The following is a 12,389-nucleotide window of genomic DNA, read 5'->3' on the forward strand; positions in this document are numbered from 1 at the left end:
TTCTGTAGAAAAGTTCTTTGTACAAGAGCTACTTTCAAAACAGCTATGAAAGTCTTTTCATTAATTTGCGAATAAAATCCGGTAATGATAATAAGAAGGACTCAATTTTGTATTGAATGCCTACCAAGTTCACCAAGACTCTCCTTTTTCCAAAAACTATCTCCAATCTGGAGGTATACTCTAGCCCACACCACACTGCCAAGTCATGTTTTGGCAAAATATGATTCTGGCCCCTCTTTATAATTAATTGGGGCCAGGAGTGAGTACCTGAGGGTCAAATGTAGTTTATTTCTCATATTTAGAGTTAAGACCAAAGGAAGACCTATAACATGGAAGATCATGATCCATCTGCACTCTTGGTGAGAGAAGCAAAGAAGTTATCTTAGAAAGAAAATAATTGAAGCTACTATCGTATAGTAGATGTGCACGGGTAGTGAGTAGTTTGACTTTACGACTTTCTCTTTCTAGAAACTTAAGAGGCATTGACTTACTCCAAGAGAATTTTTGTATCCTTATATGGAATTATTTCTTTCTACCTAAACTAGCTCTGGCTGATTTCTGCTACCTATCTTAGTAAACATAACTTTTCATTCTTCCGACACATTTAAACATTACTAGGCCCAGCAATATTGGTTTAATGACAGATATGGTACACAGGATTAAATCAAACTTTACTAAAAGCCAAATAGATTTGATTTAGTACTCCTTTTTAAGAGGCAATTTCAATGCATGAATAGTCAATTAATTATAATGCTTGCACTGATTATTTACAAAGACATTTGGTTATTATCCAATACTCTGCCCTTGTCTTTCTGTAGACTGTTTTTTCAAAAATAAATATTATGATCTTACAAGAAGCACTTAAAATATTATGTATTTCTATGCAATTGTTATCCTATTACATTTAGGTAAGAATAAAAAAAAAACACCAAATGTTAATTTATAATACTGTGTTATAAGTGGATTTCAAGTGAAGACTGGAATAATATATCAAGAGTTTTTTATTAGTTCATGAAATCTTCAGTTTAGTGAGGTTTAAATAAGGACATGAAAATATTTAGAATTGTAACTAAGTTATAAACAAATAAATGGTCTACTCCTAGAAATCAGGAGTCTAACTGGAATTATTGACTCTCCATGGAGAGTCAGGCTGCACACATTTTGTTCTGTAGTTACAGGGTTGTAAGCAGTTTCTGTATAGGTTTTTGTCTAGACTTATAAAAACTTTCAATAAAGCCATGGAGACATACATCAATTGCTTTCTGTCTCATGGAAAAAGTTGTAGAACCGAAGTCATGCTACTTGCTATAAAGTGGTTTCTGAGTTTGTAGCCTTTCTTTTGTGCTTAATCTGAATCAAAGAAAGAAAACCAGGAGCTATGACTATTAATGACACAGTGAGAGAGTTGTCTAGAAAACTCATATTGAGCAAGGTTTTTATCAACTTTGAAAATAAGTGAAGTAATTGGTTCATAATAAGAAACATCATTATGGAGCAGACAATCTAGCATTCATTCATTTTGTGGTACTACTTTCATAACTAGGAAAAGTTAAATTTTAATTGCAATAAAATATTGAAAACATGAAGAGTTTATCAGTCAACTTAAGAGATCTATTCTCTATAATTTTATTATTGTAACTTTTTCACGATGCATTTTTAACTGATATATTATTGGATTTAAGATAAAACCTGTATGATTGAAACATTTAAAGTAAAAGTTACAGACACAAGAAAGTTATTTCCATATCTTAGAAGACCTTTCACTTTACCTGTTGCCCTTATGCCTTTATTTTGTTGGGATAGTTACAATAGTTATAAAATACTTGAGCCTTACTAGTCACCAGGATTGGTTAATTTGCCATTTTTTAAAAATGCTCAGATGAATGGAAATCAGAGTTCAGAAGAGTTGGCTTTGCTTCCTCTTTGATCCCTAATCCCACAATGTTGGCAGTGAAGACATAACAGAGTTTACAGAAGAACTTAAACAGGCCTTTGTATGAGGGATGAAAACATAAGGATTTGTTTCAAAGAAGGGAAGATCTCAACCAGAAGGCTGTGAATGTTTATGAAGAATTTTCAGATTAAGAACATAGGCAGGTAAAGAATTAGAAAATACAAATTTAAAATTAGGAAAGTAAAAATAGCACAGCATGCAATATAAAATTACTAAAATGGAATTTGCTTCCAAATTCTGGATCAGGGTAAGAATGTTTAGATGGATAGCAGTAGAGGTGAGAATTGAACACCTTATTCCAGATCAGTTTCCTAAACAAGCTCTGAAGGACAAATAAGCAGGAGAAATTATTAAAATCACAACAATGTGTGGACCAATTGTAACGGCCTGGTAAGCTAGCCTCAGTCGAATCCTTTCGGTTTATCTGGATTGGAAGGTGCAAATAAATTTGCAGGACAACCCCTGACAACCAACTTTGCATCTTATATAAATGACTTATTTTCTCCTTTGCCGTCCTTTGCACAAGGTATGGAAAAAATATAAATGTAAATATATGTATATATTAAACATAGCTAAAATTCATTAAAATTAAAAAAATATTTCTTGAGTGCCTAACATGTGTAAGGCATTATGTTAGATGTTAGATAAGATTCAAGGAAATCTACTGTGTTGAACCATATAGACTCCAGAGGATGAACCAGACATTTAAACAAACACTATCACAGACCTGATAGTACAGAGAGCAAAAAAGCCATCAATGAGAAAAATTCAAGAAACTAGTCTTAAGTTTCAAATAAGAAAATGGGAATTCCACAGATAAGACCTTTTTCTTAATGTCACTATAATAGTGTGGTCATGACAGTTCTATTGACAAAGTTTCTGAGTTTGTCACCGGCTGTCAACCTCAGATTATATTTACAAAGTCAATTAAGTTGTCTTATTAGAAAATTCAATCTATCTTAACCATTTATTAAAATGCCTGAAGTATTAGGTAATCAATCATTTCCAATCAAATGGCTACTACCCTTGTGTTGTATAGACTTAACAAAGCTACTGCTGGCAGTAATTTTATAACAACTGATTACAAAATAAAAAAGGATTTTTTTTCTCTTTATAAATTTTTGACATTTTTATTTCTGTGGCTCAGAAAATATTAATCAATAGAAACTTTTTACATGATGCAGACTATTGAAAACTTGATTCAAAATTATAATACTAAAATTATTATTAAGGTCAAAATTATTGACTTATTTAGCAGAGTTCATATGTTGTAAAGAAGTAATCAATTTTTATATCATTATCCCCTATAGGAATTATACATTCTTATATCATTAAGTAACTAATTCAAATAATGGTTTTCCTGCTTTTTCTACACAATACTTTTCAAATATGAGAAACACAATAGAAAGATTGTTATAAAATACGAGCATCACCTTATATAGATAAACATAAAGTTAAGTAAATTGTTATGCTTATAGCACTGACATAACTAAAAAATGAAAAAACAATTATAAAAACAAAAGAGTAAGGTTGACAACATTAATTTGTTGACTGATGATGATGGTATGCTTTGTATAAATTACAATGTAGAGCTGAATATAATGCTGACTGTTCCTGTGTGGATATTTTGAATCTGACATACATAAACTAGCACGTAATTCATAATAAATTCTCATACAGCTTTTCTCTCTTCAAATTTCTTTTGAATTTGTGAAACATACTATGGTACTATAATGACATTCAGATATTACTTAGAAAAACATCTAAGTTATCTGGTAAGTCCTTATCTGTTCTTTTATTGTTAGTATAAATACTGACCAAAGCGAATGTATTTATTAAATTCCCATGAAAGTGAGGTTAAGGGGATAGAAAATGACAGAAAAGGAAGCTTTAAAGGAGAGACCAGTGAGACAGGTAGACCAGAATACCGAGAGAATGATGTTTCAGAGTCAAAGCTATTTTAAGAAGGGAATGAATAATAACATCAAACATGACTGAGGAGTCACATAAGAGGAGGAATGGAGAACTGACCACTGCATTTGTAATAGGGAGGTCATACGGCAAACTCACAGAAATTCTAATCAGATGTTTTGACCTAAACAACAGCCACTGTGGTTGGTGTTTTGGGGTTTGCTCATCTACCTTTTTCAGTACATCTTCAGTTTCTCAAAAGTTTATGGTCTTCAATCTCTATTCTCTAGAATGTCCTTCCTGGCAACGCTTCTCCTCCTAGGAAGGGAGCTGAACCTCACTCCCTTTTGGACACATTGTCTCCTCTTATTAACTGTGATGTTCATTCTTTTGGGTTACTCTGCTTCTGCTCCTCAGCCTCAGGTGTTAGTTATTCTGTCCATTTAGCTCCCATTATGGATGGTCTTACTTGCTTTTACTTTATTTGCTATAATAACAATGTCTTCACTTTCCTCTTTTTTTTTTTTTGAGACAGAGTCTCACTTTGTCACCCAGACTGGAGTGCAATGGCACGATCTCAGCTAACCATAGTCTCTACCTCCCAGGTTCAAGCGATTCTCCTGCCTCAGACTCCCGAGTAGCTGGGATTACAGGCATGTACCGCCTGTAATTTTTTTATTTTTAGTCGAGATGGGGTTTCACCATGTTGGGCAGGCTGGTCTCGAACTCCTGACCTCAGGTGATCCGCCCAACTCCGCCTCCCACAGTGCTGGGATTGCAGGCGTGAACCACCATGCCTGTCTTATTTTCCTTATTTTTGAGTCACATCATGTGTCTCTTTTTATGTTGCTGCTTTAATTTGTCCATCCTTTGTATGTGTGGTTGTGGTAATGGTCATTTGATGGATTCCATCAAATGCTTAAGATGGTTTTGTGTTTTTAAGGTCTGACATGAATTGGAATACTTGCATGCAGAATCACCTTTCAACACTGACTTGGCAGTTCTTACACAGCTGGTTCTAAAACTTAATCAGCTTTTAAAGAATGAAAGTCTTCAACTGGGGGGGAACATCATTTTTGTTTTTCAGTAAGTCTTGCATTAAGCAGTTGTGTCCATGATGAATCTTATCTGCTTTCTAAGGAGGAACTCAATCTGTCTAGCAGCTAGTTTCCTATTGAACAAGACTCTTTAAAAACCAAATAGCAAAGAGTAAACTAAATTGTCTACATTTTAAAAGTCCAAGTTTGCTGAAACAATGCTTATCACCGCTGCTAACATGTTTATAGTGGGGGGTCTTGGGAATGATAGTTGGTTCAACAGTATTTTACTTCTAAAACTACATGTTGCTTCTTAGTCAGAGGTTTCCTGTTAAAAAGAAAAACAGGATGCTACTATTTTTAAAAAGTTTGGAGGAAGAAGGGAAGGGAAAAACTCTAGCCACACATGTGAAACTGTGTGTATGTAACACACAAGACATACAGTGTAGAAATTTTAAAAATTTTTGCATGTATTATCCCATTTTATCCTCATCGTAGTCCTTTACTATAGATATCCGTATAGTTTTTTTAATATGAAAAATGAGGCAAGCATTTATTAAGTTTGTAGTATCTTCCAGACCTTCAATGGTAAGCACAGTTTAAAGCAGATGCAGATAAAAGGTCACACTCACACGTTAACCAAATTATGTGGAAGTTCAGCGGCAAAGAGATGCAGATATTTACTACAGATGGATAGCTGTCGAAGACAAGGCAGAGCCTTCGCCCAAGTCCTTTACTGTTTTTATGTATGTGGCACATGATGACAAGCTGTATGGATAAAATGGCTCCAAGAAGAAGCGAATCAAATATGCAATTATGTAATTTTTAAATTAATTTGATAGTTAATAATTGAGGACCTCTTTTATGGTAGTAGGCACAGTGCTATGATCTTCACTACTCATTTAAAAGCATATACAGTGTTGTTTAACCAAGGGAATAAGTTCTGCGAAATGCACCATCAGGCGATTTTGTTGTTGTGTGAACATCACAGAATGTACTTACACTAACCTGGTTGGTATGGCCTACTGCATATCTAGGCTATAAGGTATATATAGCCTGTTACTCCTAGACTGGAAACCTGTGGTACCTGTTACTGTGCTGAATCCTGTAAGTGATTGTAACACAGTGGCAAGTATTTGGGTACTAAACATAGACAAGATATAGTAAAAATAGGTATAATAGATTAAAAACTGGTACACCTGTATATGTGCACTGAGCTACAAATGGAGCTTGCAGGACTGGCAGTTTATCTGGGTGAGTCTGTTAGTGACTGGCGAGTGGTGAAGACCTAGGACATTACTGTGCACTACTGTAGACTTTCAAAACACTGTACACTTAGGCTACACTAAATTTATACAAAAACATTTTTCTTTCTTCAATAATAAATTGTCTTTAGCTTACAGTAACTTTTTAATTTAGTAAAGTTTTTAATTTTTGAAATCTGTGTGACTCTTGTAATTAAGCTTAAAACACAAGCACATTGTATAGCTGTATTTTATAAAAAATAAATTCCAATGTATAGTTTACTTCATAAAATGAAACTATGTTGAGTGACTAAACTGTGCAGAGTGAGGGATGCTGAAAGAATAACTCAAATGTATTAACTAATACAGATTAGAAGAATGTTTTATCGATATATAATATAAATGTATCTAAGAATGTGACTCAAAAGAGAACTTCCATCCTTCAAAGATTGGTTTAAACACCATCTCCACTCAGAAGCCTTTCCTGAGCCCACCTGGATTTAATTTCTTTCTTCCTAGTGATTTATCCTACCTCTGGTGTGACAATGACTACTTTTTATCATGCCCTATCTCCCACACCAGACTGTGTCATTTTCTAAAGTACTCTCTACCTTATCTAGAACTGTGCTTTATGCAACAGAAGCATTAAGTACTTCTTTATAATTGAAAACAGTGCATAGACATTTATTTGGTATGTACTATTATTGCAAATAAGATGGTAAAAAATTATTGCTAAAATGTTTCTCTTAATGCAGAAATACATATTTTTAACGTATTTTGCAAAAATTTTTGGTTTTTGCTTCAGCGAGCAAAAAATGTGCAATTAAAAAATTCTATTTTATAATTATGGCAGTAATATTTTAGCCAAATATATAATAAATGGTATCAATATAAAATATAGACATACACTGACTAATTATAAAATATGTCAAAATAAGGCTGGATATAATTAATTATTGGAAGCATAGCACTTATTGATAACAAGGTATCCTCTGTGGAAAGTATATATTAGAATTATTCCCCAGAAGACCTCATAAGTTGAGACTTACCAGCTTAATGAAATTATAATAGTGCAGGGTATGACTGTCAGCTCTAAAAGTTATGACACAGGTAAAATATGTTTTTTTTTTTTAAAGTACCATACTATACCATAAACTAAGACCTCAAGAGTGATGTATTATATCAGAATCCAAGGAAATTAATTTGTAATGCTAAATTGCAATTATCTCTATTTTCTTTGATGGGCCCGTCCAACCTCAATTTCTCTGACTTTTCCCTTAAATAGAAAACACTGTTGTTATTTTTCTAGGATTGGGGTATTTCACTGGCTAATATTAAAATAAAAAATTAGAATCAATCAGAAAGGTGAATCAAATTCATCTTTCCTTCCCATTATGTAGACTTCCAGGCTTCTCATAAAATCTTCAATGACAATAAGAATTTTGAGATGAGCTTAGTGTAGGTTGAAAAATATATAAAAGAAAACATAATTTAAAGTGTGAATGGAAATTACTTTTTATTGTACAAACAATTATCTTTTTTCGCTATTAAGAAATGGAATTATTTCTGATATTTAGTAATGAGTTACACTACTTGCCTTTATGTGGACTAAATATTGTTACTTTTATGCATATTTAAAAGTGGGACTAGGAAAGATTTGCATTGTAAGTTAGGGTTGATGCTCCTAACAATTTTGTACTAATGTTTTCGTGATATATATATTTTTTACCTTTAACAACTGTGGTGTCAATTTAATCATGTCAATAATCATTTTAAATAATAAAATTTCATTTTTGTTTGTAAGTTAAATAAATGAGATAATAAAAATACAAGATTATCACACCAAATTTACCATATCCTTTGTGTTTTTAAATGATATTTAGTAGTTGCTTCATTTTTTTTCTCCCTTTCTATATTAAAGAATATAGTTTGGGCTCTGGAGCCTGATGGTCCAGGTTCATATTCAGATGGCTCCACTAAATAAACTAGTGACTTCGATTAAGATACTTAAGTTATTAAGATACTTCATCCTATTTTCCTACATGTAGAATAGGGAAATAATAGCCCTCAACTCACTGGGTTATCATGTCCCAAAAAAGGGTCATGATGGAATGAGGTAAAACTTATAAGCTGTTAGGATAATACCCACCATAATCAATAATAAATATTAAAAATTCTCTATTTCTTATTTGTAAGCTAAAAATAGTAGAAGCAGAAAAAACTGTCCTATTAAATTATTCTTTATATACAGGATAATTTAACAGAGTTTACTTATTTTTCTCTCTCAATATGGTAAAAATTGGTGTATATTCTAAGTAAAGCATTTTTATAATTATTGCATTCTTCATTCATTATTTAAATCACATAGAAGCAACTCATAGCAATCTCATACTGTTCAATCTAATATTTGAGAATTTAAAGATTTCAGTAATCTGTTTTAATTTTTAATCTTTCTTTTCTTATTTTAGTTGATTCTCGGTCTATCCTTTGTTAGGACACAGCAAGCAGAAATTCTCAGACAGTCACACACTTTCCTATTGTGGTTCCTTAGTTTTCTTTTCTTTCTTTCTTTTTTCTTTCTTTCTTTCTTTTTTTTTTTTTTTTTTTTTGAGGTGGAGTCTTGCTTTGTTACCCAGGCTGTAGAGCAGTGGGTGATCTTGGTTCACTGCAACCTTTGACTCCTGGGCTCAAGCAATTCTCCTGCCTCAGCTTCCTGAGTAGCTGGGACTACAGGTATGCACCACCACATCCAGCTAATTTTTGTATTTTCAGTGTAGATGGAATTTCGCCATGTGGGTCAGGCTGGTCTCAAACTCCTGACTTCCAGCAATCCACCCACCTCAGCCTCCCAAAATTCTGGGATTACAGGTGTGAGCCACCGCATCCAGCCCCCTTATTTTTCTTATACACTTTGGTTACTTTCCATGCTGTTGTTGGTCCTCTCTATTGTTTTCTGCCCTTTTGAAAAATGTTATTAGATACAACTATTGACAATATCGATGAAATTTAATAAAAATTTATTTTGGCAAGTTAAAAATCTTTATGAGTACATTGGAGGTCACCGTCATTTGCTTCTATCATTTTTAAAGCTAATCCTTAGAGTCTATAAAAAAACTCATTTGTTTCCAGCTTTTATTTGTGTCATAACAATATTCTTACCAAAGGCAGTGAGTGGTTGCAGTTAAATGGTATGGAGGTATTAATAAGAATAGGTACCATTTATTAAGAATCACATGGTAAGCACTTTGCATTGATGCATGAAATTTTCACTACAACCCTAGCTACTTTACAGTTGAAGGAACTGAGATTCAAGGAGTTTAACCTGTAATCACACAGCTGGGAAGTGACTGAGCAGGGAACTGGACACAGCTTTAACTTAAGATTTCTTTATTAATTAACTAAGCCAGTGATTCTCAAATTTGGAAATTTTCATTCCTTAAACAAGGAGTAAAATTGTTGTTTCTGTGAAAGCGAAACAAACCTTCCCATTTTTGCAGTGTTATTTAGGACACTGGTGTGTGTGTGTGTGTGTGTGTGTGTGTGTGTGTATATGTGTGTGTGTGTGTGTGTTTATATATATATGTATATATATACACACATATATACAGGTATATGTGTGTATATATATACATATATATATGTGTGTGTGTGTGTGTCACTAGAAATCATTGCCAGTGCCAAGTAATGAGGACTGTATCATGATGTAAAGAAAATTTTGTTCCAACTTGGTCTAGTTTCCTCCAATTTAAGTAGTGACACTTGCAGCAATTTGCCCTTCCTCAGTCATTAGACAAGGGAAAGAAGGAAAGAAAAGGTAGGAAAGGTAAGGAGGTGAAAATGTAAAATGAAATAAATTAAAGACTGAATATGCCCCTTTCCCACCCACTCACCCATTCACCGTCTTCCTTTTTCCATCTATTTTCAGTAAGATATGGTGGTATATTTACATAATTATTTAGATTGCCATATTTCTAGAACATATTTAGATGCAGAATTTCTTCTGTATAAATTTTCCCTGGTGAAGGTTAATGCATGACTTGTTTTCTTAAAGTAAAAGAACCGTGGTTGCAAATTTGTAAGGGTAGGTTGATAGTTAAAAACATAAGCACAATATACTATTTTCTTACGCAACAAATTCATTCCATCTTCACTGAATGTGAGCACAAGAATTGCCACATTTATAGGAATAATCCCCAAACTAAAAACTCTATGTCTATAAATAAATAAGTCTTTTTTTAAGGTAGGCAGAGACTCAGCAAGTCTTCTTGAGCATCTGCAGCATGAGGACATGCATGGACACTGATCTGTGTATCTGTGACATTGAAAATCATTGCCAGTGTGTAAGTTAAGAGATCAGGACTATATCATGATTGTAAATAAAATTTTGTTCCAACTTAGCCTAGGTTCTGCTGAGTCAAGTTTAGTGGCACTTGTAGCAATTTCCATCCATCAACCATTACAAAAGGAGAAGCAAAAAAATGTATGAAGGATAGAGAGGGAGGTGGAGATGTATTATAATATTCTTTTAACAATTGATTTGACTGGTTATGCTATTTCATAGGCACATGTAAAGAATCTGTTTATAGAATGTGAGAGCCATTACTTTGAGGTTCCAGGCAAGGTCATCTTTCTCCAGACTGGAAGGGCATCAACTGTTTGCAGAGTTCCTCAGCTCTTTGGTGCCCTCATCACCCCTTGTTCTGTTGTCTTTTGTCAGTCAGTCTGCTAGTCTTTGGTCCTCATCAGCTTCATTTTACAATCTGGGACATTCACAAGAGAAGATGCAGGCATTGTGGAGAGGGTTAGGGGTTGGAGAACATTTGAGAAGACCAAATTCGGGAGTCAGATTTGGCAATGTCCAGAACATAGCTAAATATTCATGAGTGTTTTGGATTTCATTATTGTATTTATTTACATTTGTTTTTTTCCCAACACCTCTAGTCTCTACCATAACAACTTCCAGATGACATCTTCTGACTGAGAGTTTGTAGCCTCTTCACGCACAGGCAAATAGGTAAAATCTAAAGTCACATTGCTTATTAATGACTTAATGTTCGAAAAACAAGTGCTATTAATAAAGAGGATTTTTTTTTTTGGGGGGGGGGAGATGCCACAAGTGGAATGCTGAATCCAATACCCTGACAGGAGACACTTAGTCTTCCACAGTGACCCATTTTGAGTTTTATATGCATTCCTTGAATTGTGAAGTCAAAAAAAAGTTATGTACACATTTCAAACTATTCATATTTTAATTGAGAATTGTGTTGTGATATTCTGTTAACAATTTTACTGGTTATACTATTTCATATATACAAGTAAAAGTTATATAAACTACTGTTTTACATATTTTTATGTATATATGAGGAGGAATAGGTTTTTAGAAGATGAAAATACTGTTTAGAATTCTGCTAAAGTACAAGAGGCTTCTGTCTTATGTAAATTAAGAGACTTAAAGCTGAGTTCATACTGAAATGACTCATTTGACTTGTGCAACCAAATATTGGAGCATGTTATCTACATGGTTAAGGTGTGAACTGAAATATGAAGTTTGACCTATAACTTGAAATGTTTTCATCCATGATACTGAAATTAAGTAGTGTAAATTAGATCAGCTAAGTATTATTCTACTGTATCTATATGCCATAAACATGTGTACACATCTATGTTGAAGACCTATTGTATTTTATAGAAACTGCTATTAAAATAAAATCTTAATATGCTGTAATGTAAGCCACCCTGGTTTACATTTACATTTTTATTTTCCTACTTCCAGTTTCCAATTCTCCATTCATTTAAACACTTGGAGAAAAATAGAGAAATGCAAGATTTTTGTTCAGCCATTATAGCCCAGATGCTTTTTATTTTTATTTTTATTTTTATTATACTTTAAGTTCTAGGGTACATGTGCATAACGTGCAGGTTTGTTACATATGTATACTTGTGCCATGTTGGTGTGCTGCACCCATCAACTCATCAGCACCCATCAACTCGTCATTTACATCAGGTATAACTCCCAATGCAATCCCTCCCCACTTCCCCCTCCCCATGATAGGCCCCGGTGTGTGATGTTCCCCTTCCAGAGTCCAAGTGATCTCATTGTTCTGTTCCCACCTATGAGTGAGAACATGCGGTGTTTGGTTTTCTGTTCTTGCAATAGTTTGCTGAGAATGATGGTTTCCAGCTGCATCCATGTCCCTACAAAGAACACAAACTCATCTTTTTTTATGGCTGCATAGTATTCCA

The sequence above is a fragment of the Macaca thibetana genome, chromosome 17 (genome assembly GCF_024542745.1).
Source record: "Macaca thibetana thibetana isolate TM-01 chromosome 17, ASM2454274v1, whole genome shotgun sequence".
Lineage (NCBI taxonomy): Eukaryota > Metazoa > Chordata > Mammalia > Primates > Cercopithecidae > Macaca > Macaca thibetana.